Consider the following 27,615-nt stretch of genomic DNA (forward strand, 5'->3'; position numbering starts at 1 on the left):
AGGGCTTCTTCTCAGCCTCCTCTCCTGGACCACTTGTTTCTTATGTTTCTTTGCTTCTATCCTTTCTTCCTTCCATTTAGGAAGTATTTTTCAGCATCTGTTATGTAAATAACAGTGTGCTAAGGCTCTGGGGTGATGAGGAAGCAAAGACAAAGGCTATACCCTCCAAGGCCATCAGGTATAGTGTGCAGTTCAGAAGTCGCAGGTTTACACTGCTTCCAGAACCAGGAGGGTCTGAGAGCAAGAGGGAAGAGGCCATCTGCAGACAGAGGCGTGCCCAGGACTGTACTAAAGTGCAAAGGACCCATCGTGTCAGAAAGGGTATGTGATTATGCAGCTCCAGCCCATTGAAAGAACCATCCCGGAATGCTAGCCTGGTATTGTCAGAACGTCCAGTTTGTCAAGAGAAAGCAGAAATTCAGAATTTGGGGTGGAGGGAGGTGAGTGTATCATCTCCTGATTTTTTAAATGCTGACAACTAATTTAGATTCTTCAAAAACATTATGTGGGCCAAACAAAACATGCGCATGGGCTGAATTGAACCCACAACCCTCCAGTTTGGGGAGTTCTGGCCTGGTTAGTGAGGTAACACAATGTATGAAATCATCAAGTTAAACTGTGGCCCATGTAACTAACATCCATGATGAGTGGTACAGACAGTTCCTGCTGGAGGAGTTCGGAGCAAGGAGGAGGAGGACGAGGGAGATGGGAGGAAGATGAGCGCCAGGTGCATGTGGCCTCAGCTATACTGAGGAGCTGCAAGGACTTTGGAGGTGTGTTGTGTGGTGGGCAGGCTCCAGGGCCAGACAGAAGAGGTTGCTGGGCTTTACCTTCTATGTCATGGGGAGCCATAGCAGATTTTTAAAAAAACTTTTAGGAAATAGAATCTGTTAGGAGGTAAACGGTAAAGTACTCCGAGGAAAAACCATAAGGAAACTCTTGTTATCGGGGTTGTCCTGTTTCTGCCTCCACTTCCTCTTCTGCCCCTTTATACCACATCCAAAACCCTTTCTCCTAATGCACTTTTAAGAGAAGCAGCCTCCTTCACCTCGCAAGGTAGCTTTAAAGCATGCCAGTGCCCTAAACTAAAACAAGAAAATGAAATCAGAATATACTGGAATGGGATCCCCACCAAAAAAATAAACAAAAAAACCCTACTTTATTATAACCTCTCACTGAGTAAAAACCACTGCTTAAAAAATAAATAGTGCATCTCTTTGTGCCATAGGGTTCAATCAATGGCCTATGAGGCTCTAAAATGGGATGGAAGCTTCAGAACTGTATTCTGATTAAGCCTATGAGGTGATTAGGAATAGCTCAGCAACAGCCACACTCAGAAACCACACACTGACCCAAGATGTACTAGCAGGACCTTCTAAGTGGCCAGTAGGTATGCACATAGAAGGTGGCCCTTCTTTCAATCAAAAGCAGAAAGGCACTGTTAGCAAATCTTTAGATGATATGAGTTTTTACATATTAGAAACTATAGCAAAGTTTGGCATAGTGTCTCACACCTAAAATCTCAGCACTTTGAGAGGCTTAAGTGGGAGGATCACTGAAGACCAGGAGGTCAAGACCCACCTGGGCAACATATCAAGAACTTGCCTTTATAAAAAAAATTTATTTTTTTTTTTAATTAGCCAGGTGTAGTGACACACACCTGTCATCCTGACTACTCAGGAGGCTGAGATAGGAGGATCATTTGAGCCCAGGAGTTCAAGGCTACGATGAGCTACAGTTACTCCTCTGTAGACCAGTCTGGGCAAAACAGAGAGACTTTGTCCAAAAAAAAAAAACTATAGCAATCTTCCAAATAAAGTACCAAAAATTCATCAGCCCTGTGTACACAGTATGTTTCTATAATGGATAGCTCCAGCTGCCTATTAGTGGACAGTTACCTGGGTGCCATCTCTGGACAGTCACCGTCAGTCTAAGTGGGGACCACGCATGTGGACATGCGGACTTTTGAAAATCTTCACAGGTTGAAGACCCTATGCGATTTTCCTGAGAAATCAGAACTTAACTGTTCAGTTGATACAGGCAAATCTCAGTTATTCCAGACCTGATTATACAGGGTGTTAATTTTCCTGGGCCCTCCTTTTACTTATTTCTCCTTTTAGAAGAAGGGAAGGAAGCTACAATTAAGAGCAGTAGTAATAATTACAACACCAATAATAACCACTTATCATGTCTTGAACCATCACTATGTGCCAGGCACTGTTCTAAGTGCTTTATACATATCAATTAATGTCACCCTCACTCCCTCGGTGAAGTACATGTCATTAACCTCCCCATTTTTAGATGAGAAAACTGAAGCACAAAGAAGTCGGTACAATACCCAGGGGCTCACAGCTAGGAAGTATCAGAGGCAAGATTTGAACCCAAGAAGCCTGACTCCAGACCCTTCACTATTTAATATATTTACTTATTTATAGTGGTACGATATACATAATACCAAGCCTATCATTATAACCATTTTTAACCGTGTAGTTCACTGGCTTTAAGAACATTCACACTGTTGTGAAACCAATTCTAGTATCCATCTCCACAGACTTTTCATCTACCCAACTGGAGAGCCTTTGTTTTTAAGCAGACTCTGTGACTTCCCCAGTAAGACTTAGAGATCTGCAAAGGGCCACCCTGTGGTGATCCTAACCCTCTTTTAACACAGGCAATTTAGTGCCCTTTAAGTCTTAGTTTTCTTCCCTCTCCATTCTTCCCTGTGCTATTACATACCTTGAGCAAGCTCTCCTTATAGGGGTTGGTAACCTTGCCACTGTAAACTGTCTCTGCCAAGAGTTTTATGCGTTGGCAAGTGCATGGGCAATGATCACTACATCACCTCTTCTGCGTCCCTTTTGACATTAATTCTAAGCTGTGTCCTGATTTTAAAAATCTCAGAACTGTGAAAGAAATTTAAAAGCTGTGTATCATAGGCTTAAGGAACCTGAGGCTTGTTTCAGGCTGGGAAGTCACTATGAAAAAGCTTTGTCCTGGTTCCTCAGTATTCACCGCACACCATGCTAGTCCAAGCTGCCTCTCCTCCACCCTGGATTATTGTCATAACTGGTCTCCCAGTTTTCAGTTGATTGTACGAACTGGACGTGATGCTGCCCAGATCCAGTCCTGTGTCCTCGAGCAGCTCATTTAATCTCTGAGCCAGGAGACCTTTGGTTTAATAAGAAAGAAGCATAGAAATAGATGTTTACTTCTGACACATAAGGACTAAATTTCTGAGCATTCTCAGGTATCCTCAAGGTGGAATTTGGAGGTCATGGCTACCAAGGTCAGAAAACTTCAAGCTGCATTAAGTGTTTGTCATTATTTTACCACTTGGCACCTTGTTTCCTTTACTGCTGGGGCGCCAATGTTCTCACTACTTGTTTGCCATCTAAAACCTGCTTACCCTAAGACTTCACCTCTGCCTCATGTTCCCAAATAACTCCTGATATTCCTTCTCATTTTCCCTTTCTTCCCAGTTTAAAAAAAAAAAAAAAAAAAGTCTTAACAGAAAATTTAAAACTTGGCTCCATCCTCAATATAAGAATGGTATTCAGCCACTCAGAGATCTTAATGGCTTCTTACTGAATCGCTACAGTATCATCATTATTATGATTAATTTGTTAGCATTCTTACTTCATCTGAATAGCTTTTTAATGTAATTCACAGAATGATGGATTTTCTCTAAGTGAATTTACTTTAAAAAAAAATAAAGAAACCTCATATACCAAATTTAAAGACTCCTAAGCTTCTGTCCCACCCTGAAGGTGCAGCAACTAATGTGCATATCTGAATACTTTCTAGAACAGAGTTTGACAGTCTTTTAGAAGTTATTTTAAGAATTATTTAGGAGCTTAACTTTTCAGCAACAAAATTTTAAATAGGTAGTTGGGTTTTGGTTTATTGTTTTATTTTTGAGACAGAGTCTCACCTTGTCACCCTCGGTAGAGTGCCATGGCATCATAGCTCACAGCAGCCTCTGACTCTTGGGCTCAAGTGATTCTCTTGCCTCAGCCTCCCAAGTAGCAGGGACTACAGGCTCCCACCACAACACCCAGCTACTTTAGAGTCGAGGTCTCACTCTGTCTCAGGCTGTTCTTGAACCTATGAGCTTAGGCAATCCACCTGCCTCAGCCTCCCAGAGTGCTAGGATTACAGGCATGAGCTTACCGCACCTGGACGAGGTAGTTGAGTTTTTTGTCTCCTCCATCCCCAAATTTGCAAGGTCACAAAAAAATCTACCTGCATAGAACTTCATCAAAACTCTGAATTTCAGGACAGAGGAAAATTATTTTCCAAAATCCTCTCATTTTTTTCTGTGTAAAGGGGTCTCTATCAAAGCGATAAACTGACTTGTTCTGTTATTTGAAGTGTAGAGAAAAGCCTGATCAAATGTTATATCTCTTCATGTCCCCCCCACCCAAGAGTATCAGTAATAAATACTGTCAGCCAAAACCATTGCTGCCGGGACTGACTGTTCACACCTAATTCTGGAAAAATGGCCTCAAGTCCTTCTCTCAAACTTCAACTTTCTACAGCCTTTAGAACAGTAGGTCTCAATCTTCCTAATGCTATGACCCTTTAATCCAGTTCCTATGGGTCAGGACCCACAGGTTGAGAACCAGTGTTCTAGAAGCAAGTGGAAGAACTCCTTTTTTGTTTTGTCTTTATTTCATTGCTTCTGATTTCAGAGATCTGGAAGAATGGAGTTTTTGAAAATGAATTTAAAGTCTGCTGTAAATCTTCAAGGGCTCTCTTTCCTTCTGGGGTTACTGGATTGTCTTCTGGGAATGTATTGGGGGATGTGGTGGCCTGGGAAGCAGGAGGATGTATCAAAGTAAACATTTCATGAGCTTCTGCTTTGCAGTTTAACTTACTAAATAGACAAATCCTCAGAGTATTTCCTGTGTATCCTAAAGGACCAATTTGTCACCAATTCCTCAGTCCCAGTCTCCTCCCCAACTCACAAACTTTTTTTTTTACATTAAAGCCGCTCATTCAGTGGTGTGGAATGATGTTTGTGTTTGCCAGCACCATGCAGGATTAAGTGTGCTGGAACTTACGGGCTTAATTTATGGTTTTCATTCTTTATGTTTTGACAAATGCTGCCCAGTATTAGATACAGAGAACTTAAAGACCTCTTAGGGTGTCCAGCAGATGGAAGGCCCTACCTAGAGTCGAGGAAGGGAGACCTGGCAAAGGGCTTGGAAAATGCTTGCAGTCCTAATGGAACTTGTGATTTCCACTTGCTAATTTTCTTCAGCCTCAGATTCATTGAGAGCATGTTGGCAAATCATAGTCATACGGAAGAATACTTTTAATAAATTCCATCTTGGCCAGTGCCTGTGGCTCAGTGGGTGGGGCGCCAGCCCCATATACCGAGGACAGCAGGTTTGAACCCAGCCTGGCCAAATTGCAACAAAAAAATGGCCAGGTGTTGTGGTAGGCACCTATAGTCCCAGCTGCTCGGGAGGCTAAGCCCAGGAGTTGGAGGTTGCTGTGAGCAGTGATGCCACGGCACTCTACCGAGGGCGATAAAGTAAGACTGTCTCTAAAAAAGAAATAAATTCCATCTTGCTGTCTATATAATACTCATTTTAACAGCTGATTTTCAGCAGACACATTCTCACACATTAAATAGATCAGTAGAGGGGAGACATGTGAGAAAGAACGTGACAAACGTGTTCCTGTTGCTGCCTGTGCAGTTTGTATTTATGTACCAACATATGCTACATATACACACACACGTATGCACAGCAGAGCACTGTGTGAGGCATTATGTGTGATATAAGGAGAAACAAAACACTGTTCTCACTTTAAGGTTGTTTGATAAGGTTCAAAACCATTAACGCAAATGCCCACAAGACAGAATATGGAAAAGGATGTAACTGACATGTACATTGAGCAATTAGTCTTCTTGGTTTTAGTGGCAGTTGAGTATGTATTGCTGCCTGGTGCTATACAAAGCATAGTCTGAGAATCGGCTGCATCAGAAATGCAGATCCCAGACTTACTGAATCTCTGGGTGTGCCATCTAACAATCTGTTTTAATAAGCTCCTGTGTTTTATTTTGTTTTTTTGAGACAGAATTCCAAGCTATCACCCTGGGTAGAGTGCCATGGCGTCACAGCTCACAGCAACCTCCAACTCTCTTGCCTCAGCCTCCCAAGTAGATAGGACTACAGTCACCCACCACAACGGGTTTGTAGTTGTTTTTTGTTTGTAGTTGTCATGGTTGTTTGTCAGGCCCAGGCTGGATTTAAACCCACCACCTCCCCTATATGTGGCTAGCGCCCTAGCCACTGAGCCACAGGCACCGAGCCTAAGCTCCTATGTTTTAACAAGAATATCCAGATGATCCTTCTGCCCACAGTAGTTGGAAAACCATTGCTCTAAACCATAGTCCTAGGCCACTCTGATCTTCATGACAGGCATTACTATCCAAGTCACAAGTGAGGATATGGACAGTCAGTAACTTTGCCGAAAGTCATCCTGCTAACATTATTGCTGTCTAGATTCAGCTGCAGTTCTGTTGAAGCATGTATAACCTATATCCTCCATCTACCTTCTGCTGTCTCATCCTAGAAGTTATTGCCAACCAGGTAACCCATCTTCTAAGATTTTTTTTTTTTTTTAAGTAGAGTCTCACTCTGTTGCCCCACCCCAGCTAGAGTACAGTAGTACCATTGTAACTCATTGCAGCCTCAAACTCTGAGCTCAAGCCATCCTCCTGCCTCAGCCTGAGAGTAGCTGGGCCTTATAGGGGCAGGCCAAGATGCTAATTTTCCTGTTTTTAGTAGATACAGGGTCTCTTTTCCAGGTTGGCCTCAAACTTTTGAACTCAAGCAGTCCTCTCACCTTGGCCTCCTAGAGTACTAGGATTACAAGCGTGCACCACCATGTCAGGCCAAGATTTCTTCCTTTCCACTTTTCAGTTTTCTCTTTCTACCTAACTTAAAAATATACTCACTTTAATCATTTTTACCACTATCATAGTGTCCCATAACTTGTCACCATGGTAACACTGATATGCAAATGATACTTTGTTTTCCTTGCTATGTCGACATCAGATAATTGATATTACCAACTCTTATATCTATAATCAGTCCACCAGCACGTCAGATCATATTCAGATTTAAAGTAGGAAAGAAAACATTTCAATATTAATTCAGTTTAATCAACAAATGTTTATTGACCAGATGTATTTTGCCTAATTGTGTGTTAAATGCTATAAGGCATCAGTGCTCAAAACATAGTTTCTGATCAGCTGTTAGAGGACTGGTTAGATATGTAAATTATTGCAACCTATCCTGAGCCTTCTGAATCAGAAACCCTGGGAATGGGGCCCAACAATCAGTGTTTTAAATTCCAGACAATTTTAATGCATAGTAAAGTTTTAGAACCTCAACTGTAAGGGATCTGAGAAGTTAGAGACATGGTCTTTAAAAGGTTTTTTGTTTTTTTTTTTTTTAACCTGTGTACTTGGCTGAATTCAAACTGGAGTTCCTGATAGCTAAAAGCTGACTGGAGTATCGCTTTAGTGTCTGCAAGATTCAAAAAAGCCTCCTACAGCTCTTTGTGGGGTTTTTTTCCTTCCTCTTTTAATTAGAGTCAGTCATTCATTTGTAAAACCACTTATAGAAATTATAGCATATTTCAGATGGCAATTACACTTTTTTTCTCTCTCCAGGAATCTCAATTGCAAAGAACTCTTACAGAACTGAATTGTTTTATTTATGTAGGCAGTCATTTGCCATGTGGTGAGCTTGAAAACAGACTAAATAAATGGTTTGGATTGTGATGTCATGGATAATGGTGATTAAAGCAAGGCTAATGCAGAAGGCTGTGCTTCTTAACCCACCCAGGAACCAGACCGACTCCTGAAATCCTACATCACAGTTTAAGGATTTTCGTACCTTATTTATAGCTAGACATTTCCTGTTTTCTCCAAAAATATTCTGCATCTATATGTGTGTTCATATAAATTTCTTGCTCAAGTGTGCTTTGTACATGCTTTCACTGTGAAAGTGTTGAGACAGTGTTACAGTCCATTTTGCTTCCAAGAAACACTCAACAGCATCCTTTCTGATTCACTTGTGCAACTTTCAACTTGCTCAGATTATCGGTGTTTCTGGGAGGGCGTCATTGTTTCCATCTGCACAGATTTTAAGTTTCTTGATTTGTGTATCGTAAAGACCCACACATACAGAAGAAGAATCATGGCACAGCGCCACTGGGATGCATACTTCTGGGGCACCAGTCACATAGAATACAGGAGCTTTGCATCTCTGAAACCTTGCTTACATTTTTAAGTCTCATGTTGGTTAGAGAAATGGCCAATGCTTACAGCTGACTTAAACTAGAGTATCTCTATTTAGACCAAATTATCCTGATCTTTCTCTTACTCTTTTTCTTGGCATTTTCACAAGGTATTGTGGCCTTTCCTTTGGGGTAGATAAGAGTCTAAGAAACTCTTATCTTGGGAAGCAAGTAACTAAACACCCTGGTGAGTGTTTTATGTGTAAGAAGGTGAAGGCTTTTGGAATGTCTGTTGAATTCTGAGTCTAATTGGTCCCATTCCCCCATTAGTATAACATGATTGAGAACAGTAAGTGAAGTCTAACCTAAAGACACATCATCTAAAATGTCAGATCATCTGGATTTTGCAGATTGATATTTGAATACCAGTTTATTTAATGTCGATGTAGGCCCTTACTAGAATTCACAAGATTATCTAGACTACCAAGTTATAGTAGTATACTTGTTTAGGTAATGAACTAATTATCTAGTTTAAAAATTGTAACTACACACTGAGTAGGTGATACATATATACTGCAGTAACTTAAAATAGTTATTGTGGTTTCTATCCAAATCTTGAGCCATGTGGTCTAACATTTCAAAGGGGCTATGGTGACTACTTAGGACTTGAGGTATAGTAAAGAAGTATAAAAACTATAATGAACAGATACAAAACTGTCCCCACTCCCCCCCCATTCAAGTTATTTGTGCCCTTGTGTTACTCCATAACACTCTCAAGATCCTCTACAAAAGAAAACTCTGAAGTCAAGCAGACATGGATCTACCACTAGTAGTGGGAATTCAGGAATACTTTATAAAATTGTAAATGATTACATGAAGTATATATAAAAATCCAAGACACTCAGAAATGCACAATTTAATCAAAGAAATATCTTTTTGTACCTATCAAATTGGCAGATTTTAATGGCCATGCTTGGTGTTAACAAAGGTATATGGAAATAGGTGTTCTGCACACTGCGGGTGGGAGTGTGAATGGCCATTCAGGCAATTTTACCATGTTATTGTAAGCCTGAATGTATGAATGGATAAGATAGAGCGATAATAGATAGAGAGATTTCAGGTGTGTGCAAGAAAGAGGGAGAATTTTTACATACAGCATGTGCAGTGTCTTTTGACCCAGCAATTACATTTTAAGCAATTTATCCCAAAGAAATCATAAGGGGCATGTACAGAGATTTCACTGCTAGGCTGTTTATCACCCTATTGTTTATAGTGTTAAAAAACTAAAAGGACATGACACCAGCTGGAACTCTGTAGGCACTGGAAGAATACTGGTTCCCTCCCACTCCCCCATTCACTGCCATTCTCACCATCTCCACCCCAATGTACCTAAAAACTGAGGCTAAAAATGTTAAGGAACTTACACAAAAATCAAGCAACCAAGATGAACATAATGTTTTAGCCTGTGAAATACTTTTATGCAAGTCTCTGCTTTGCCCTTTTTCTTTAAAATTAAGGCCAATTTGTATAGCCCATGATCCTTTTTCCTGGATCCTGAAGTCCAAAAATCTCCCAAAAACGTAACTTTGTTAAGAAATGTCATACAAATTCTAATAACAAAACCTGATCTGAAAGGACATGAGTCTAGAGTCTTTAACCACTGACTGAATATTCTTATGTTTTCCTACAGAATATTAACGTTAGTGTTTGCTGCCTCTGGAAGTGTCACCTAATACATAATATGCATGCTAGCTTGCCTTTCTAAAAGATGAAAAATCCCAAGAGTTTCAGATGAGGCATTTTGAACTTATACCCTCTTCTCTAGCAAGGAGAACCAGCATATCTGTTAAAGTTAAATGAATAGTACTTGAGATGTGGATTATTTTTAACATTCCAAGATCGAAACTATTGCTTTATGTGACAGTGCATTTTTCCTTTACCACAATTTTTTCTTAGCCGCTCAAGAGTTTGGGTGTTGACTACGGTGTGGCTAAATATTGCATGATCTCCTGAAGGACATTAATTATGGAAACAGAATTAACTACATCTAGAAAGGATACTTACAGCTGTCTTAAAGATAATGAGGACTGCATCCAGTTCTTAAAGGTCATGGTTCAGATGACCAGGCCGCAGTGAAGGGCATTCTGCAAGTGAGCATGGAAGGACCATATATTATGTTGTTGGTTTTAATGCTCCTATTTCCTGTTTGGACATTTCAAAGGACAGACTTATTGCTGGACTGCGGGTGGCCAGGATAGCAGCAAAGAGGAACAGGGCCATCCCTGTCTTTGTGTACAATAAGTAAAGAAATTTCCTCTTTTTGTGAATTTTGTTTTGTGACTTCACAGGTACCAATCCAGGAAAGTTCAGCTCACTCTCATGGTCCCCCAGCAGGTGGCACTGTGAAATAGAGGGATACCACGAGTTCCCTTAAGCTCCACAAACCCTGTTAGAACACTGCCAGTACCAACGTGATTTGGGCACTTAACTGTACATCAGTTGACATAGTTGGAGGTCTCTTGCAGGTCCAGTGCCTCAGACTAGTTTTGTCCAATTTAGTTTCACATCTGTAAAGCCCGTGCATCCTTTAGGTCAGTGGTGTCAAGCATGCACAACGAGCATTTAAAAAACGCTCTTCCAATATTAGCAGAGTCACTGAGGTCCCTTTAAAAGCTACCACTGTTTCTTCACCTGGACTTTAGAGTGTATTCTTTCTTTTGTGGGAAAGGCTACATTCTCCTGGCCCAGGTGTGGGCCTTATTACACATCCTGTGTGAGAAGGGATCCATTAACTTCTTGAATGAATTACCTAATTTGTGCAACAGCCTTAACTGAGCCAGCCATGAGCTACCCAAGCAATGCCCAGCTACTCTGCTCTGGGGAAGTGAGTGGTTAAGAGAAAGGGAGGAAATAGGCAGTTGTGTGTCCCAGATCTTTCTTTCATAAAGACCTTTTTCTCCTGTGATAGTGATATTTTGGAGTTCTGATAACAGCAGCCCGTTGAATCAGTGTCACAGTCTAAAGACCAGTGGTTCCTTCAGACTTTGTCTCCTGGGGCACCAGACAGTTTATACTCATAAGAACTTTCACTGCTATTTCACAGACATTAATAGTTTCCTGGCACTGCCTATCAGGAAATGTCGTCATGGTCTGGAGGAACCAATAAAAATACAAGTAACCTGTTTTGACAGATCTCTTTTCTGCCAGAAATTTCAGAATTCAGGGTGAGTGGGGGTGGCAGAGTGGAGAGCCAGTCCATTTGTGAGAGCATAAGCAGAAATAGTGGATTTGCCATAAGAGAGGGACCGGATATCTGCACTGGAGACAATATATAGAGGACTCTCAAATTTTCCAGCTCATTTGGAAAAAAAACTTTTAAAAAATCATGTTTGATAGATCAATTAAAGTCTGTAGTACACTGGAAGATTCTCCTTTTTCATTCTCATTTCAAGCATAATATTTAACTTCTGATCCTCAAATAGAAAACTCATGCATTAAAAATGAACAGCCTTTGATTATGGATCCACACATGGCATTACCATAAGGCAGTGGTAATGCTGCAGCCCTTTAATACAGTTCCTAATGGGTTGAGAACCGCTGCCATAAGTTATGCCAAAAAAGGTACCACGGATTTGGACAATTACTGGCAAGCAGCTAATCCTAACTGCTCTTTGCACACTCCTATTTTGGCCAAAGCATGGTTCTGAATCCCATTATTATGAGAAACAGTGAGTGTTGCCTTCAGAATGTTAATTGAAATTAGATTTTGAGGGGAGGTCAATTGTTTCTACCTTGTGAGTTTGGTGGGGAAAGTTGATCTCTATAATACTAAAAGAAGGTGATTACTGTAAAAATGCTAGAGATGTCTAAAATTATTTTTTGCTCTCTCCTAACCAAGTAATTACAAATATAGTGCTAATTTTGAGTACCTTGCTTTTTCCTAGAACTCAAGTTTTAAATAATGTTGCTTTACTCTCAGGTTACTTTTCAACCTAAGCACATTGCAAAGTATAAAACTTAGCAGCTTAACTTTGGGCCAGTTTAAGAGAATGGGATTGTAATAGGTTACTGCCCCTGCATCAAAAGTTCCCTGCAAGTAAAGACTTCTCACCAGCCACATCGTGGTTTTCTCTGCGTATGATTTTCCTAACTAAATTCTCTCCTATGTAATGCCCTTTTCTGTTTTGCTTTTAAGCTGTTCAGTTACACAGAAACAAGTAAGCAAAGTTCTTTTTACAAAAGAAGGTGTTTTGTTTTTAAAGAGAAGCTAATCTTTTTATTGGATGAACTGGCATTTGCAAAGTTGCTTTCTATGTTAAGTCCTTACAATTACCTATTTCAAACTTATCACTATCAATTTCTGCTAGGGAAGTGGAGAAAAGGAATTAGATTTTATGCTGATTTTTTTTTTCCTCACCCACTCCATATATTAAGAGCCTGTGTTTACTGCACAGCTACTCCATATCATGGAGAAATTTGTAGGTCAAGAAGACAGTGACGAGAACACCTTGGTAGTACTCACTTCCCAGCTCTCCCCACCCCCATGTTTGCCTGGCCTTCACTTGGGGAAGGTGATCAGAGTGGAGACTGTTTCCTCTCCCCAAGCCTGCCTCTGTTTCAAAACATTCACTGAAATTTACATGGAAAAAGGGATAGAGGAAGTTCAGAAAAGCCCAAGGTTGTGGGGCTTGCATACTGCTGGCTCCAATGACAGCAACCCCCATCTTTGATGTCCTGAGGTCTGGGAGCTCTGGAACCAACTTCTAGACAGATCTTTCTTGGTCCATATTCAAGCCTTTCTCCTACCCTGCTCCAAAATTGCCCTTTCCTGGCCAAGTCTATTCCTCCCCCAAAGGATTCCTTGTCTGGCTTTCCCTCTCGACTTCAACCCTTGTCATTCTCTCTCTTCTTTCTGCACCTGGTATCTTTTTCCTATCAGCCGCCACTGGCTTTTGGTTTCTTCCTGAAGAGAATCTCTGTGACAGTTTTCAATCTGAAGAAGTAGCTAAAATTCTCAAGGTTAACACTTAGGGGACACCCAGCATCATTATTTCCTTAGGGTAAAGCAGTGACCCATCAACTGCATTTCATTTTTATAATTCAGTGTCTTAATCCACAGACTTAAACTAAAATACAGAGAACTATTACCTACCCCCAGGTTCAAAGGACTGTTCTTCCCTGTGGCAAGCTTATTACAGCACATTAGGATAACTGTCCTGCCCTTAGCAGTGTCATTGTTCCTTAGAAGCATGTTGGACTCAATCCTCTTGAGTGTTGAAAGGACCGTATTTTAGGACAAAGTACTAGGCAGTAAACTCTGAACTAGAGATCCACTGATCTTGGCCACTGCAAATCTCATGTGCCGAGATCTTTCATCTCTATCGCCCCAAACCCATAAGTTATTCCACTGGAAGTGGAATGTGCCTAAATTGACGGGAGGCCATTTTCTAAATAGCCACCTGCCCCAGTTGATTCTCTGCATTTCCAAATACAGACAAACTTGAGCGCGGTTTTAAGTGTTCTCATTTCATTCTTGGAACTCAAATAACTTTTGTCTCTGGTTCACGTCCTGTCTTCCCCTCTACCCCTAATGATGGGGTTTCTGATTTTCTCTTCTGATTGATTGCATCAACTCAGTATTCACAAATGGCACACATTTCTAGCAGGGCTTTGTAAAGCTGTGACACCTTCTCTGGCATCCACTCCAGCAGTCCAACTGTCAACCAACCCACCATTCCACCACCGCCGCCACCACCCCAGCCCTAGGTTAGTTCAGTCTCCTTTCTAACAATTAGGAAGTATCTGTTCCTTCCAGAAGTGTAGAATTTCATGAGCACAGATGAAATATAGAATATGTACTGGACAGACAGGGCGAGCATTTGTCACCTGTCCCTACTCGATAATGTGTAGTTATTTGTATTGGACAGCTTGCCAAAGAATAAAGGTTCTCAGACTCTAGGGACCCATGAGCCACTTTAGTTCTAGCAATAATCCTCTCGTTTCCCATAAACTACCAGCGCCACTTCCTCTAACTTGTCACTGAAAACCTCACCAGACTGAGTGAACATTGAGGCTGCTTTTGTCTGAGGGTAGGGAAAATAATGATGATAGCATATGTTTGAAGAGCACTTTTAAAAGCACATTCATTTAACACATATCTTGATTCTTATCAAAGGCAAAGTGTAATTAGTATAATGTGTATGTTCTTTAAAAATGCAAACTGTCTGCCTTATACTTTTTTAAGAACCTTGTTATCTGATAGGGGAGAATACCAAAAGTCACAAATTATAGCCTGAGGGTTAATTACATAGTATAACTTAGTCTGCCTCTTGTTTTTATAAATAAAGTTTTATTGGAACTCCAGCACACCCATTTGTTGATGTATTAACTGTGACTACTCTAATGCTGCAGCCACAAAGCTGAGTTCTTATGCTGGAGACTGCATAGCCTGCAGAGGGTGAAATCTTTAAATTTAAGCCCTTTACAGAAAAAGTTTGCTGGCCTGTGGCACCAAAATGACGCAAGTTTTCACATTGGTAAAGTGTACATCTAAATTCAAATGCAAGAATTTTTGTCTGTACTTCCTGGGAAATATTGGGGTGGGAGGACTGAGGGGAGGGAAGTAGTACTTGTAGGCTTAGGTCAAGAAAACAGATCTTGAGGTCTTCTCTTCAGCTCTTTGATCCAAAACCAGTTAAGGAAATTTGGCCCAAGATAGAAGAGACCGGAGTCTGAGAGTGAATATCTTCATTTAACACATTTGTTAGAGTTTTGAAAAAGAAGGCCAGGAAGTTTTTAGTACCAATACTGAACTTAAGGGATCCTAAAAAATAGCCTACTGGTCTCTGTTAAAGTGACAGCCGGTGTTCACATCAATATTCAGGCAGAGAGCAGGGTGCAAGCTGCGTGGGACCTCCTGTTTGATACGTCTGAGAGTCTTGGCACCAGGAAGACTTTATTAAGAACACTTTCTACTCAACTTACTCTTTTTAAGCTTGTATCCCTTTCCTTTTAAAACTCTAGAGGTCTGCATTCATTACCTCTCTTCCCCTTTGATTGCCCACTTATGTTCTCTCAGAGGAAGTAATGGTTTTCCTGTTTCCCTTCTGGGGACGTTTTGCGTACTAGTTCTCCTTCCCTTTTTTCAGTCTTGCATGCAAATAAAAAAGCAAGTCGTCTTCCTTGGTTAACTTCGGGGAAGGATTTGTGGGAGACTTCCCCCCCCCCTTCCCTCCTCCACAACTGGAAAATATGAGACAGATCCTGTTTAGGTATGCTGTAACCTCAGAGGGGGCTGATACGCTGTTGTCATTAAAGAAGAATCCAGAGCTGTTTATCCTGCAGAGGAGCAGCAGAGCGCTGACTCTGAAAGCCCTCTGGGGCCCTCCAGGCACAGACTGCGGAGAGCTCTTTGCTGCTTTCCTAAGCCTGCTCTGAAAGTCAAGGCAGAGGTTTCTGCTACTGAATCCCGGCACTCTGGGAAAGGACAAGATGTCAGGGTTGTGACTTTATTAAAAAAAAAAAAAAAATTGGAGGCTTTCTTCCCTGTATTTACTTGTACTTTGAAACCTGTTTTCCAGAAGCCTTTTCCAATCTAAATGTAACTTGAATGCATATTGTCCTACCACTGCCGGTCTCTCATGTTCCAGAAATCCTTTTGCAAATTTGTTCTATGGTCACTATGTTTGACAAATTATAATAGGCGAACTTTTTCCTTTTTTGAAAATTCATAAAAAATATGCTTTGAGAATCCACCTTTCTTTTGAAGTTCAGTCCCCAGTTTTTTCTTTTTCTTTAATTTTCTCTGTCAAGTGTTTGATTTTCTTTTAAAACAATGATTTTTTGGTAAAGCTGTATTTATATAAAGCCATTTAACCTCATATTTTTCATGATTTATTTTATTGGTCCATGTTAGTTCTCTTTGTTTTGGTTTGTCATGGAGCAAACCCAGATTCCCCTTACAGGGATTTAATTAAATAGAAACTGTCAAAGCTGTAAATGGCCAACCTGAAACTCTATCTGGCCAGTTTTTGCTAAAAAGAGGCCATATCGATGCAATATGGCTACTTTTCAAATAACAGACTCCTAACAAGACAAAAAACAATCCTAGAACATGCTGATTGCTGCCACAGAAATGGTTACAGAGACCAGCCACATCTGGTTCTCATCCCTATGCCCTTCACCCTACGGAAGAAAAGGTTTATGATAATGAGACAAAGATTTCACCTTTTTTTTTTTTTTTTTTAGGAAGCCTAGACATTAGAAAGGACCATAATTTGTCCTTTGAAATTCTCTTATTTTTGTTAAGTTTTCTTTCTTTGGGATCTTTTAAAAATGGTTTTCTCTTCCTGACAGCCAAAAGTTTAAGACAGCAGAAGTTAGGACCCATTACAACTCAGGGAATCTAAAAGGTGATGGAGTTCTAAACCTGTCACACAATTATAGGGGTAGGAAGGTGAGAGGTTTGGTTTAGTTTCATTAACGCTAGACAATAATTCTTGGATGGTCGAAACAGAGTCTGAGAACTAAAACTGTAAGAAAGGCCTTTGAATAGGGAACATGATGTAGTTCTTTACTTCACCTGGGCACTTCATATTTAGAAATGTTTTAGGCATTGGGAGTATATCTTCACAGTGCTCTCCTTGTGCGATGCCCCTGAGAAGGCCTTTCCATTTACCCATCTCACGTCCCTTCTGCCAAGATAGCAGATTCAGAATTAGTCCCAAGGGAGGCATAGTCTTTCCTAAAACCACCTAGGTCCTCTTTCAAGAACTTGTTCAGGCCCCAGGGGTAAGCCAAGCCTGTTTATTAACCTCAGGGTCCATTTCTCTCAATTCTTTTCTTCTGAAGTGCATGTTTTGACCGGGGAACAGAATGGACTGGAGGGCCCTTTTGTTCAGACAATGAATTAACTTCAGGCATGTGGATGCTCTGTCATCCTCACAGGAGGCTAGTTACTCATTTCTTATTTCTCCTCCCTGCTCAAGTCCAAGCTGTCTACTTCCTACCGCAGTCTTTGCTGTTTCCCACATTCTCCCTCCTTATTACATAAGAATCAAAATGAAGCAACATCTAGCATATGAATTAAGTTCTCAGAAAAAAAAAAAAAATCACACAATGTGGTAGTAACTGATCAGTAAAGACAGTTTATAGATTTTGAGAGCATTCCATCCCAACAACAGCTGTGGACTGGAAATTGGGACGTTTGGGTGCCTGATCTTGGGCAGTTTCTCTCTCTGGGCCTCTGACTTTCCATATCTATAAACTTATCTTAAACTCTGTGTGCTTCTTAGGCTAATCCCTTTGGGGTATTAGGATTCAGGAGAGTTGAGTGGAGCCTGAAAATCTTCATTTCTAATAAACTTCTCTAGGTAATTTCGAGTTAGGTAGCCCGCAAACCTTCATTTTGAAGACACAAAATGAATCATCTCTAAGATACTTCCCTCTCTAAAATTCTGTAATCATAAGTCTTCTTTCAGCTGTTAGGCTTTGTATGAGACTAACGTTCCCAGGAAATTCACTGATCTGCCATGTGTATAACTAAAAAATATATTCGCTAATTATTTTGCCTGGACCCTTAAAATATGAACAATAATTTTGATCAGAGTTAAATACTTCTTTTTGTCTTTGCTCAGCAGAGGTTTGTCTGTTTCATTCCTTTAATCTCTCATCATATGCTTATCCCTATAAATACGTTCCCCTCTAAAGACCTCTCAAGGCACTTTCCATCTTTCTGAAAAGATGTTTAAAGGCAAAGCAGAAATCCAGATGCTCACACTCTAGGACCCAAGGACTGAGCTGGGGTTTTTTTGCTGCTGTTGTTTGTTTTAAAAACATCTTCAGCACTTGCTGAGGCCTTCTGAGAGGCAGCTTCACATTCATTTTCTGCTTCACTATTTCTGTTACCTTGCAAGACCCTATCTAATCTGCGGGCTGCAGTATCTATCCGGTTGCGTTTGACATGCTTTCGAGGTTTCATCCACCAACTGACTGTCAGTCTTCTGAGTTATTTTTTCCTGGATGCTTGTACTTCATTGTATTTTGCCAGAGTGAACTCTTGGTGTACTTTATTGTCCATTTCTCTGATCTCCACGGACCCATTAATATTGTTTGGCCCCACCTCTGTTTCTCTTGCCTTCTCTATCATTGGTGCCATCTGAGGAACTTATTAATGTAATGTCTACTCAGATTTCTGAGTCACCAATAAAGTTGTTTAACAAGAGCTTTTATGCAGACTGGGAATTATCCAGACTTAGTGTGTTACAGTTCTGCTATTAATTCTTGCCCAGTATTGTGTCCTATGTAGTTAAGGACACAACACACAGAAAGTTTACTTTTCAAATTACAGTTCGGACAAGAGACATCTCTTCCCAGAAGACCCTTTACTGTTCCACATGAGAAATCAAAACTCTCATTTAGTGAGAGAGGCCTTTTGAACAAGGCTGGCCAGGGTACACTTACATAAGCTTGTTTGCAGATACTAGTTAGGTCTCCCAAGGTCACACACAGCTGTGTTTTGCATTTAGCATCCTTAGAAAAAAGAATGGATGCTTGGAGAGCTCTTGACATGAAAAGACCTTAGGAACAACAGATGTTCACACCACTTTGTTCATAGATTCTAAGCAAATGACAACACCATCATACAGAAATGTTCTGCCATTATCTGTGTGAGCTCCCAAAACTGACGCATGGAGTTTTTTAAAGAAGTCATTTCTCTCTTACAATCTGAGAAGCAGAAACATTAGCACTCACTTGGAGTGTTTCAAGGCAGCAACCAGATTAAAAAATTAAGAGTAAATGAGAAGGTGTTTAGCTAGTAAGCTCCATGGCTGTAAGGAATTTATAGCTTAAAAAGTTAATGCGGCTCGTCGCCTGTGGCTCAAGTGGCTAAGGCGCCAGCCACATACACCTAAGGTGGCGAGTTCGAATCCCCAGCCCAGGCCCGCCAAACGACAATGATGGCTGCAACCAAAAAAGGGCCAGGCATTGTGGCGGGCGCCCATAGTCCCAGCTACTTGGGAGGCTGAGGCAGGAGACTCGCTTGAGCCCAGGAGTTGGAGGTTGCTGTGAGCGTGATGCCATGGCACTCTACCCAGGAGGATAGCTTGAGGCTCCGTCTCAAAAAAAAAAAAAAAAAAGTTAATGCAAAGAGGTATGCATTTAGCATAAGGATTTAAGCAAAAGAAGAGGGGAAAAGAGTAACATTCTAGGTAGAAGAATTACAAAGTAGCCTTCATCTCATCTCCAAGGGAATTAACTTACAAAGTGAGATAAGTTCAGTAAAAATAAGGAATTGTTAAAATAGTAACTATGGATACCCAGTTTCTAGTATAATGGCCAGATAAATTATTAACTATACCAATATAATGAGTTATTTTACTTGTAGAGTTGGCTTGCTTTAGAGTTTAAAAAATAATACTTGCTGGCTTGATAAAAATTTCATCTCAACATTTTAGGATACAAACATTGTGTTGCTGATAATTTAGTTCCACTCTTTGGAACTAAAGAACCTTTAAACAACCAAAAGAAGAGCAAATAAATTAACTTTGCAAATTATCCAAGTATGTTGGAAAGAAATTAACCGTTCTTATTAAAATTAAATGCCCACCAGAAAGACATCCTTTACTATCAGCCTACTTCTATTTTAACTAAGAGCTGATTAATCTAGAGCAAATAGAGAAACAGTCTAAATTGTTCTGTTTTAGTTCTAAGACTTAAAACAGTAATTAATACATAGTGGTTGTTTTAGTTCTCTATTGCTAACGTAACAAAACACTCCAAAATACAGCGTTTGATGACAATTTATTTTGTATTGACTGAGTTCAACTGGGTAGCTCTTCTCTACGTGGAGTAGCCAAGCTCTTTCTGCTGTAGCATTTAGCAGAGAGCTCTGCTGTGCTGAATCGTACAAAATGACTCCCACCATCCAGTCCTCTCGCCATTCCCAGTCTAGTGCAGACTCCTTTGCAGCATGATGACTGGCTCCCAGAGAGTACTAAGCTATTTTAAGGCTTACTTATACCTAGAAGTGGTGAAGGGTTATTTTTGATGTTCTCCATTTGTCAAAGTTGTCACAGACCATCCTGGACTCAAAGTAGGGGAAATGGTCTCCACCTTTTGACAGGATGAATGGCAAAGAATTTGTGGCCATCTTTAATTTACCATATAGTTGCTTAGTAAAGATTTGTTGACTTGATTGTATGAATATTGCATTTGAAGTTCTTTATGTCCTTGGTTACATTGACATGATGTTCATGTTATTTTGTAGAAGAATTTACTTTGTAGTTCTTTAAAAAATCTAAAAAAGATTTTATCAGGTCAACAAAAAAGCATATTTTTACCAATTATCACTTTTGGTTATTTAAATTCTTTGTAAGACCAGCCTGAGCAAGAGCAAAATTCTATCTCTAAAAATAGCCAGGTGTTGTGGCGGATGCCTGTAGTCCGAGCGTCTTGAGAGGCTGAGGCAAGAGAATCACTTGAGCCCAGGAGTTTGAGATTGCTGTGAGCTCTAATGCCATGGCACTCTACCAAGGGCAAACTCTGTCTCCAAAAAATAAAAAGTTTTTTGTATGGGTATGAAATTAGAACTGTCTTCCAAATCCTCCTGCTTTTCTCTTCATTCTGAAGTTCCATTATTTTACATGAGATTAAGTGAACTCCCCAAATATTAAATACCTATTTCACTCTTTAGAACAAAAATTCATCTCATAGCAAATCTCAGATTTGGGGGGGAGAGTTACTGGCATTTTACAAATTCTGTGTCTCACTGCTGTTATGATAGCCTAATAAATGAAAACAAGGTTTGATATCTCTATAATTTACCAAAGAACCCACATAAATAAAACATGGATGTCAGGTTTTTTTCTTTTTATCAATGTATAATGAATTCACAAGTGGGTTATATATAATCTATCAAAGATCCCCAAGGCATATAGAGAAAGAGTGACTTAGAGGATCTGGATCAAGCAAATCAGAATTCACCATGTGAGAAATTAGGTGCATCACAAAGGTAACAGCCTCGTTGCTGAGTCTTCTGCAGCCTCTTTCAACCTCTACCCCATCCCTCTGCTGAGTAGGCTAGCCATTGTTCTTAAGGCTCTCATAACCTGGCTAAGGGAAGGGAGGACTTTTGTTTTAAATAACTCAGGGTTCTGATTCTCCCTGAGCAACCTATCCCTTTATAGAGAGTTCTCAAACTTTAGTGTGCATGAAAATCACCCAGGGAACATGTTAAAATGCAGGTTCTTGGCATACCCTGGATAACTCCAATTTTATAATGAAATATACAGCCCAGGATCTGAATTTAGGATCCTGGGTGATGCAGACATAGGTGACCTGTGGACTACATTTGAGAAATCCAGCTTAGATACCCCACATACACACACCCACACCCCAGTTCCAGAAGGGCTGAAAGTGGTCGGTTATGAAGGGTTGCTGCTTTTTTCTGTTCATGGGGTTCATGGAATGATTAGAGCTGATGTCATTTCTTGAGCAGTATCAGCTAATTCTTTATTTGCATTGTAGCTGGAAGGCTTGTGAGAATAGATGTGGAATGTTTCACCAGTCAGTTATTACCCAAATAAGGGATGGACTGACTTTCCTTGCTTAGTCCTATTTTGGGATAGATGTGTATGCTTTCCTGCCATGGTTACCAAAGCAATCTCTTTGAAACAAGCCCATACAGCTATCCTAAAGAGGATGAACCAAGAACATTAATTGGTTTTAGATCTATGTTTGCAAAAGAGAAAAGAGTCTTGTAGTTCTATCATTCTTATTTACTTATTCAAGTAATATCTACTGAGCATCTTGTATGTGGAAGATGTTGTTTTAGGCACTGTCAATAGCCAGTGTTATGTCCTTATTCTGATATTTCTAGCCCTTCCCATGATGTTCCTTAATTTCAGAAAAGAATTGCAGAACTGCAGGCCACCCTCCATGGTTCATAATCCTCTCTCAAGACAGAGCTTTGCCTAAGCACCCATGGATCTTTTTAGCTTTTACATTTTTAAGAGCTAGTAAAAATGGAGAACATTTTCACTTTTATTTAAAGCAAGTTCTATACCTTGGTTTATTATTACCCAGCAGATATGCTAATGGTCAGTTTATGTTCTTGGAAGGTAAATAGCATTCTTTGAAAACCCGCTGTCTTCTCTTGGGCAGACTTTAACCTTGCCTCTCAGTGACAATCTCTTAGAAGAGTTTTGTTGTACTTTACACCCCTTTTCTTCCATGTATACTTGTACAGAAAGATCTCTTTGTAGGTAACTTAGAGATTTTGCATGTCATTCTTGCACAGGGATCATGCTAATCTTCTCCATATTGTTCCAATTGTAGCATATGTGCTGCTGGAGTGAGCAGTAACTTAGAGATTAATGGCTCATGAAGATTCTTTGGCTTGGGGCTGAGATCTTATAGCTTGGCCTCTGCCCCCTCACTGTTGCTTCCTTGAAGCCTGCATGCCAGTATAGTTTAATTTTATAACAGCCATAAAAAAGCTCTGTAGAGAGGGATTATTTTTTATATACATTAACACAGGTAAATGATAGAATGTTTACAGGGATGGTCAAGCTGTGTTACTATGATACATCACATCTCTTCATTATTTATATTACAAATACCTTTTCTTAGTTGCTTCACAGCAGAGTTTCCCAGAAGAGGCACTACTGACATTTTGTGCTGGGTAAGTCTTAACTGCAGGGGCAATCCTGAGCATAGTAGGATGTTTAGCAGCATGCCAAACGTCTACCCTCCAGATGCCTGTAGTACCATCCCAGTTGTGACAATCAAAAATATATCCAGACAGGGTCAGATGTTTTGAGGCAAAATTGCCTCCAATTGAGGACTACTCTTGGAGTGTGAGGCACAGTGTATTTAGACTTTAGGCTATTTGAGAAGGGACTGTCCCAATATCTTATAATATCCCACCCTTCATCTTTCAGAAAGTACTCCAAGGTTCTGCAAGTATTGGCATGCTTCTAGACATTCAGTTGCTTTGAGTTCTTAGAATGGAATCATAATACACAAATACCTCTTGTTTATAACAAGCCAGGAACATTACTAGTAAACTGAGGAATCCTATCACGAAGAGGGCTGCATTGAATTCATACATGTAATAGAATCTTTTCTGTTTAACATACTGACCTAAGCTATACATGTAAAAATGTACTATTTGGTATTCCTATAATTCATAGTCAAGGATTTGCAAATAATGTATAGCAAAAACTTAAAGGAACTCCTCTGCACTTTTGAGGAAGGGGGTCAAAATTTTTTATCATTACAGATAAAAAAAAACTCAGTCTGATCCTCACTTACAACTTAAGACTGATGACTAGTTAATAATGGTTTGAGAAGCTGTTCATTTCCAGGAATGTCTTAAAGAAGTTGCCCCGTAATATCTGAGTGAGACATGAGCCAGCTTTGAAGGCCCTAAACATCATCACATCATTCACATTTCTGGTCAGAAGAATGCAGGTCTAGGAAACAGGGTTTAACAGGGTAGCCAGTTTTGGGTTATAATCAAGCTCCAACAAATTTTCTTTGGGCGCCTTTACAGATACCACATAAACCCACTTTTTATACCCTTGCTTAAATTTATTGTTACATGTTTCTGTTTCTGTGAGGTCCATAAAATGTCACAGAATCTGCTTGTCAGCATGATAGTCAAAAACTTACCCTGTTGATTTAAGACACCACCTAGTTTGCAGAGATATAATTCACTACTTGGGTTTAATTTGTGAGAATGACCTATTATAGTACATTCCACAATTTGCAGAATTCACTCGTCTGTGGTTTTGAAAGAAAATGAACTGTTGCCTTTGTGGTTTTATTTAATGTTTAAAAAAGTTCAAGTTTAATCTAGGAGTTTGGAACGTATATGTTTGGCTGGATTTGTGAAATTACAGTCCTTTAGCAGCCATTTTGAACTCTCAAAAATTACGTGTGTCTTTTATTGTTTAGGGTCAGACATGTTGGCAGTCAGTACCTGGCAGGGTCAAAACAAGAGGTTTGACTTAACACCTCGGGATATTTAACGTAAGAGTCTCCAGAATATTTGACAAAAGAATTAAATAGCTGCTCTTTAGTGTGCTTGGGCTATTTCTTTTTTTTAATCTTGCCCAACTAGTTAAGTGCCAAAGAATTATTTTAGATAAGCAGTTTTTTGTGTTTTTGTCTGGGGCTGGGTTTGAACCTGCCACCTCTGGCATATAGGGCCAGCGCCCTACTCCTCTAGCCATAGGCGCTGCCCTAGATAAGCAGTTTTTAAAGTAAGTTTTTTCCACATGTTGCCTAGAACAGCAGCATCAGCATTTATCAGAAATGAAAATTCCTAGACTCTGCCTCAGGCCTACTGAGTCAAAAACTGGGGATGAGGCCCAGCAATCTGTAGTTTAACAAGCTCTCCAGTGATTCTGATGTACACCAAGAGTTGAGAATTGTTTTAGACTCTCATAATCATTGAGAGATTTTTTCCCTATTGTCCCTGAAGCCATAAAAAGCAAATGATCTTTGCTAAACAGCAAGTATTTGCTTAGAGTATGAAAATATTAACAGGGTAGAAATGTTTGTTACATGGATACTTTTATAATGCTGAAGTGAGGACTTTTAGTGTCCCCATCACCTAAATAGAGTTAACTGTCCATGATAGGTAGGTTTTAACTCCCCCACTTCTCCCCTTGTCCCCTTTCTAGATCTCCTCTGACCATCACAACTCTTTGTGCCTACGTGCGCCCATCAGTTGGCTCCCAGTTATTAGAGAGTATAGGTGGTGGTTTTCCATTTCTGAGATACTTCACTTAGGACAAGGTCTCCATTTCCATCCAAGTTGCTGCAAAGGCATTATTTCTCTTATGGGTGATATACTGCACACACACATACACACACAGACCACATTTGCTCAATCCACTCATGAATTGATGGGCTCTTACATGGACTCCACATGTTGCCAGTTGTGCATTTTGCTATAATAATCATTCAAGTTTAGGTATCTTTGATAAAATGGCTTCTTTTCGTTTGAGTAGCTACCATTGGATTCAGCAATCCTATTACTGTAAGTCTACATTTCTTTCTTTAAAGATTCTCCATACTGTTTCCCATGGAGGATGTACTAATTTGCAGGTTCACCAACACAGTATAAGCGTTCTTTTCTCTGCATCCACACTCACGTCTATTGCTTTTTGACCTTTTAGTAGTGGTCATTCTGACAGGAGTAATGCAATACATCATTGTGGTTTTAATGATTACTGATACATTTAAAAAATTTCATGTCTTTTGTCCACTTGTAATGGGGTGTTTTTATTCTTGCTGATTTGTTTAAGTTCTTTGTAGATTCTGGATATAAGCCCGTTATCATATGTATGGTTTGTGCGTATTTTCTCTCATTCTGTAGGTTGTTTGTTCTGTCCATTATTTCCATTGCTATACAGAAGGTTTGATTTAATCAAGTTCCATTTGTTATGTCATGTTTTGTTGCTGCATTTGCCTTTGGAATCTCAAATTCTTTGCCTAGGCCAATATCTAGAAGAGTTTTTCTTTATTTCTTGAATTTTTGTGGTTTCATACCTTACATTCAAGTCTTTGTCCATTTTGTATTAATTTTGTGTATGGTGAAAGTCAGGGATCCTATTTCATTCTTCTGTATGTGGCCATTTACTTTTCCCAGCACCATTTACTGAAGAGGGCCCCCACTCCCCCGTGTATGTTGTTGTCTGTTTTTCAAGGCCATATATGGCAAACCCAGTGCCGACATCATACTGAATAGGGAAAAGTTGAAAGCATTACCCCTAAGGACTGGAATAAGACAATGGTCACCGCTTCTATTCAACATAGTCTAGAAGTCCCTGCCAGAGCAGTCAAGCAAGAGAAAGATATAAAGCATATCCAAATTGGGAAAGAGGTCAAACTTGTTTTCATTGATATGAGCTTAGAAAATCCCAAACACTTCACCAGGAGACTCTTGGAATTGAGCAAAAGTCTTATGTTACATAATCATGTACACATATCAATAACATTTATATACACCCATTACATCAGGCTAAGAGTCAAATCGGAAATGATACCATTCACAATAGATGCAAAGAAAATAAAATACCTAGGAACACATTTAACCAAGGAGGTAAAGGATCTCTATAAGGATCTTTATAAGGAGAACGATGAAACACTGAGAAAATAAGTTGCAGATGACACAAAAAAAATGGAAAAACATCACTCTCATAGATCAGTAAGATCAAAATCATTAAGATGTCCATACTGCCCAAAGTGATTTACACATTTATCACAATCCCCACCAAAATACCAATGTCATATTTCACAGATCTGGAGAAAATAATTCTATGCTTCATTTGGAACCAAAAAGAAATCCTAATAGCCAAAGCAATCTTAAGCAAAAAGAACAAATCTGGAGGCGTCACTTTACCAGACTTCAAACTATACTACAAGGCTGTAGCAACCAAAACAGTACGACACTGGTATAAAAGCAGAGACATTAGACCAATGGAACAGAATAAAGAGCCCAAATATAGAACCATCTACTTACAACCAACTGATCCTAAAGTTGGTAATATACTGTCACATTTTAAAACGTACTAGAATAATCAGTCTTAAAGGATAACGTATTAACAAAATTTTAAATTGACATTTCTTTGATTAGTGTTTAACTTAAAAAATTTCAGTATCACCATTTCTTTGATCCTTGTTATAGAAGTTCTATAGTAGCTTTTGACCAAAAGTGTTAGGTTGTGAGCTAATTGTAAAAATTATGTGTCCTGAAGTTGATGACTAAAACATTTCTCCAAGTCATAGTTAATTTGTGTTATTTCTTCCTTTCATAAGAAAAATCAGTACTAATGCTTATATTAGAATTCTAGTTACCCTGCTACCCCTACGCCTGCAGAAAGGAGCTCATTTTTAAGTATTACATCATGAGACCCACCTAATTTACTGCATTTCTAAGGCTTCTAGATTCTTATCTGTTCCTTGATTAACTAGAATCTCCATATTCTTATTTTGTGTACATATATAAGTAGTGTTAATGCCAATGTCTTGTTAGTTTCCTACCTGCTACTTTTCACTAACCCATTAGATAGGATTCCTCCCCCCCATGGTACACATTCAGAAGTATGCAAATATTAATACTCATAAGCTCAAGTCACCCCAACTACTTTGGTCCTATATATGAATTCTGATCAAAGCTACTTGTAAACTCACAAGTTTTAGAAGTTGTAATGAATAAAATTTTTCAAATCTTCAAAGATTTGTTTAAAAGGAGCAAGCACTAAGAACTGCAAGACAATATGATATTGTGGAAAGTAGTATCATCTGGTGGCCATCTCTCTTTTATAAACAGGAAATGATGTG

The 27,615-nt window shown here is 39.6% G+C and overlaps 1 protein-coding gene and 1 pseudogene across 1 annotated transcript in view; one reads left to right on the forward strand and one right to left on the reverse strand.

The window, feature by feature from the left end:
• Window positions 1-27,615, forward strand: part of CMSS1 (cms1 ribosomal small subunit homolog (yeast)) — a 348,622-nt gene that overhangs the window by 224,864 nt on the left and 96,143 nt on the right. The gene's annotated exons all lie outside the window — the stretch shown is intronic.
• LOC111723274 lies at window positions 22,508-22,620 on the reverse strand (annotated as a pseudogene).

The sequence above is a fragment of the Otolemur garnettii genome, unplaced genomic scaffold, assembly GCF_000181295.1.
Source record: "Otolemur garnettii isolate 467f Iridium unplaced genomic scaffold, OtoGar3 scaffold00009, whole genome shotgun sequence".
NCBI classification, from domain to species: Eukaryota; Metazoa; Chordata; class Mammalia; order Primates; family Galagidae; genus Otolemur; species Otolemur garnettii.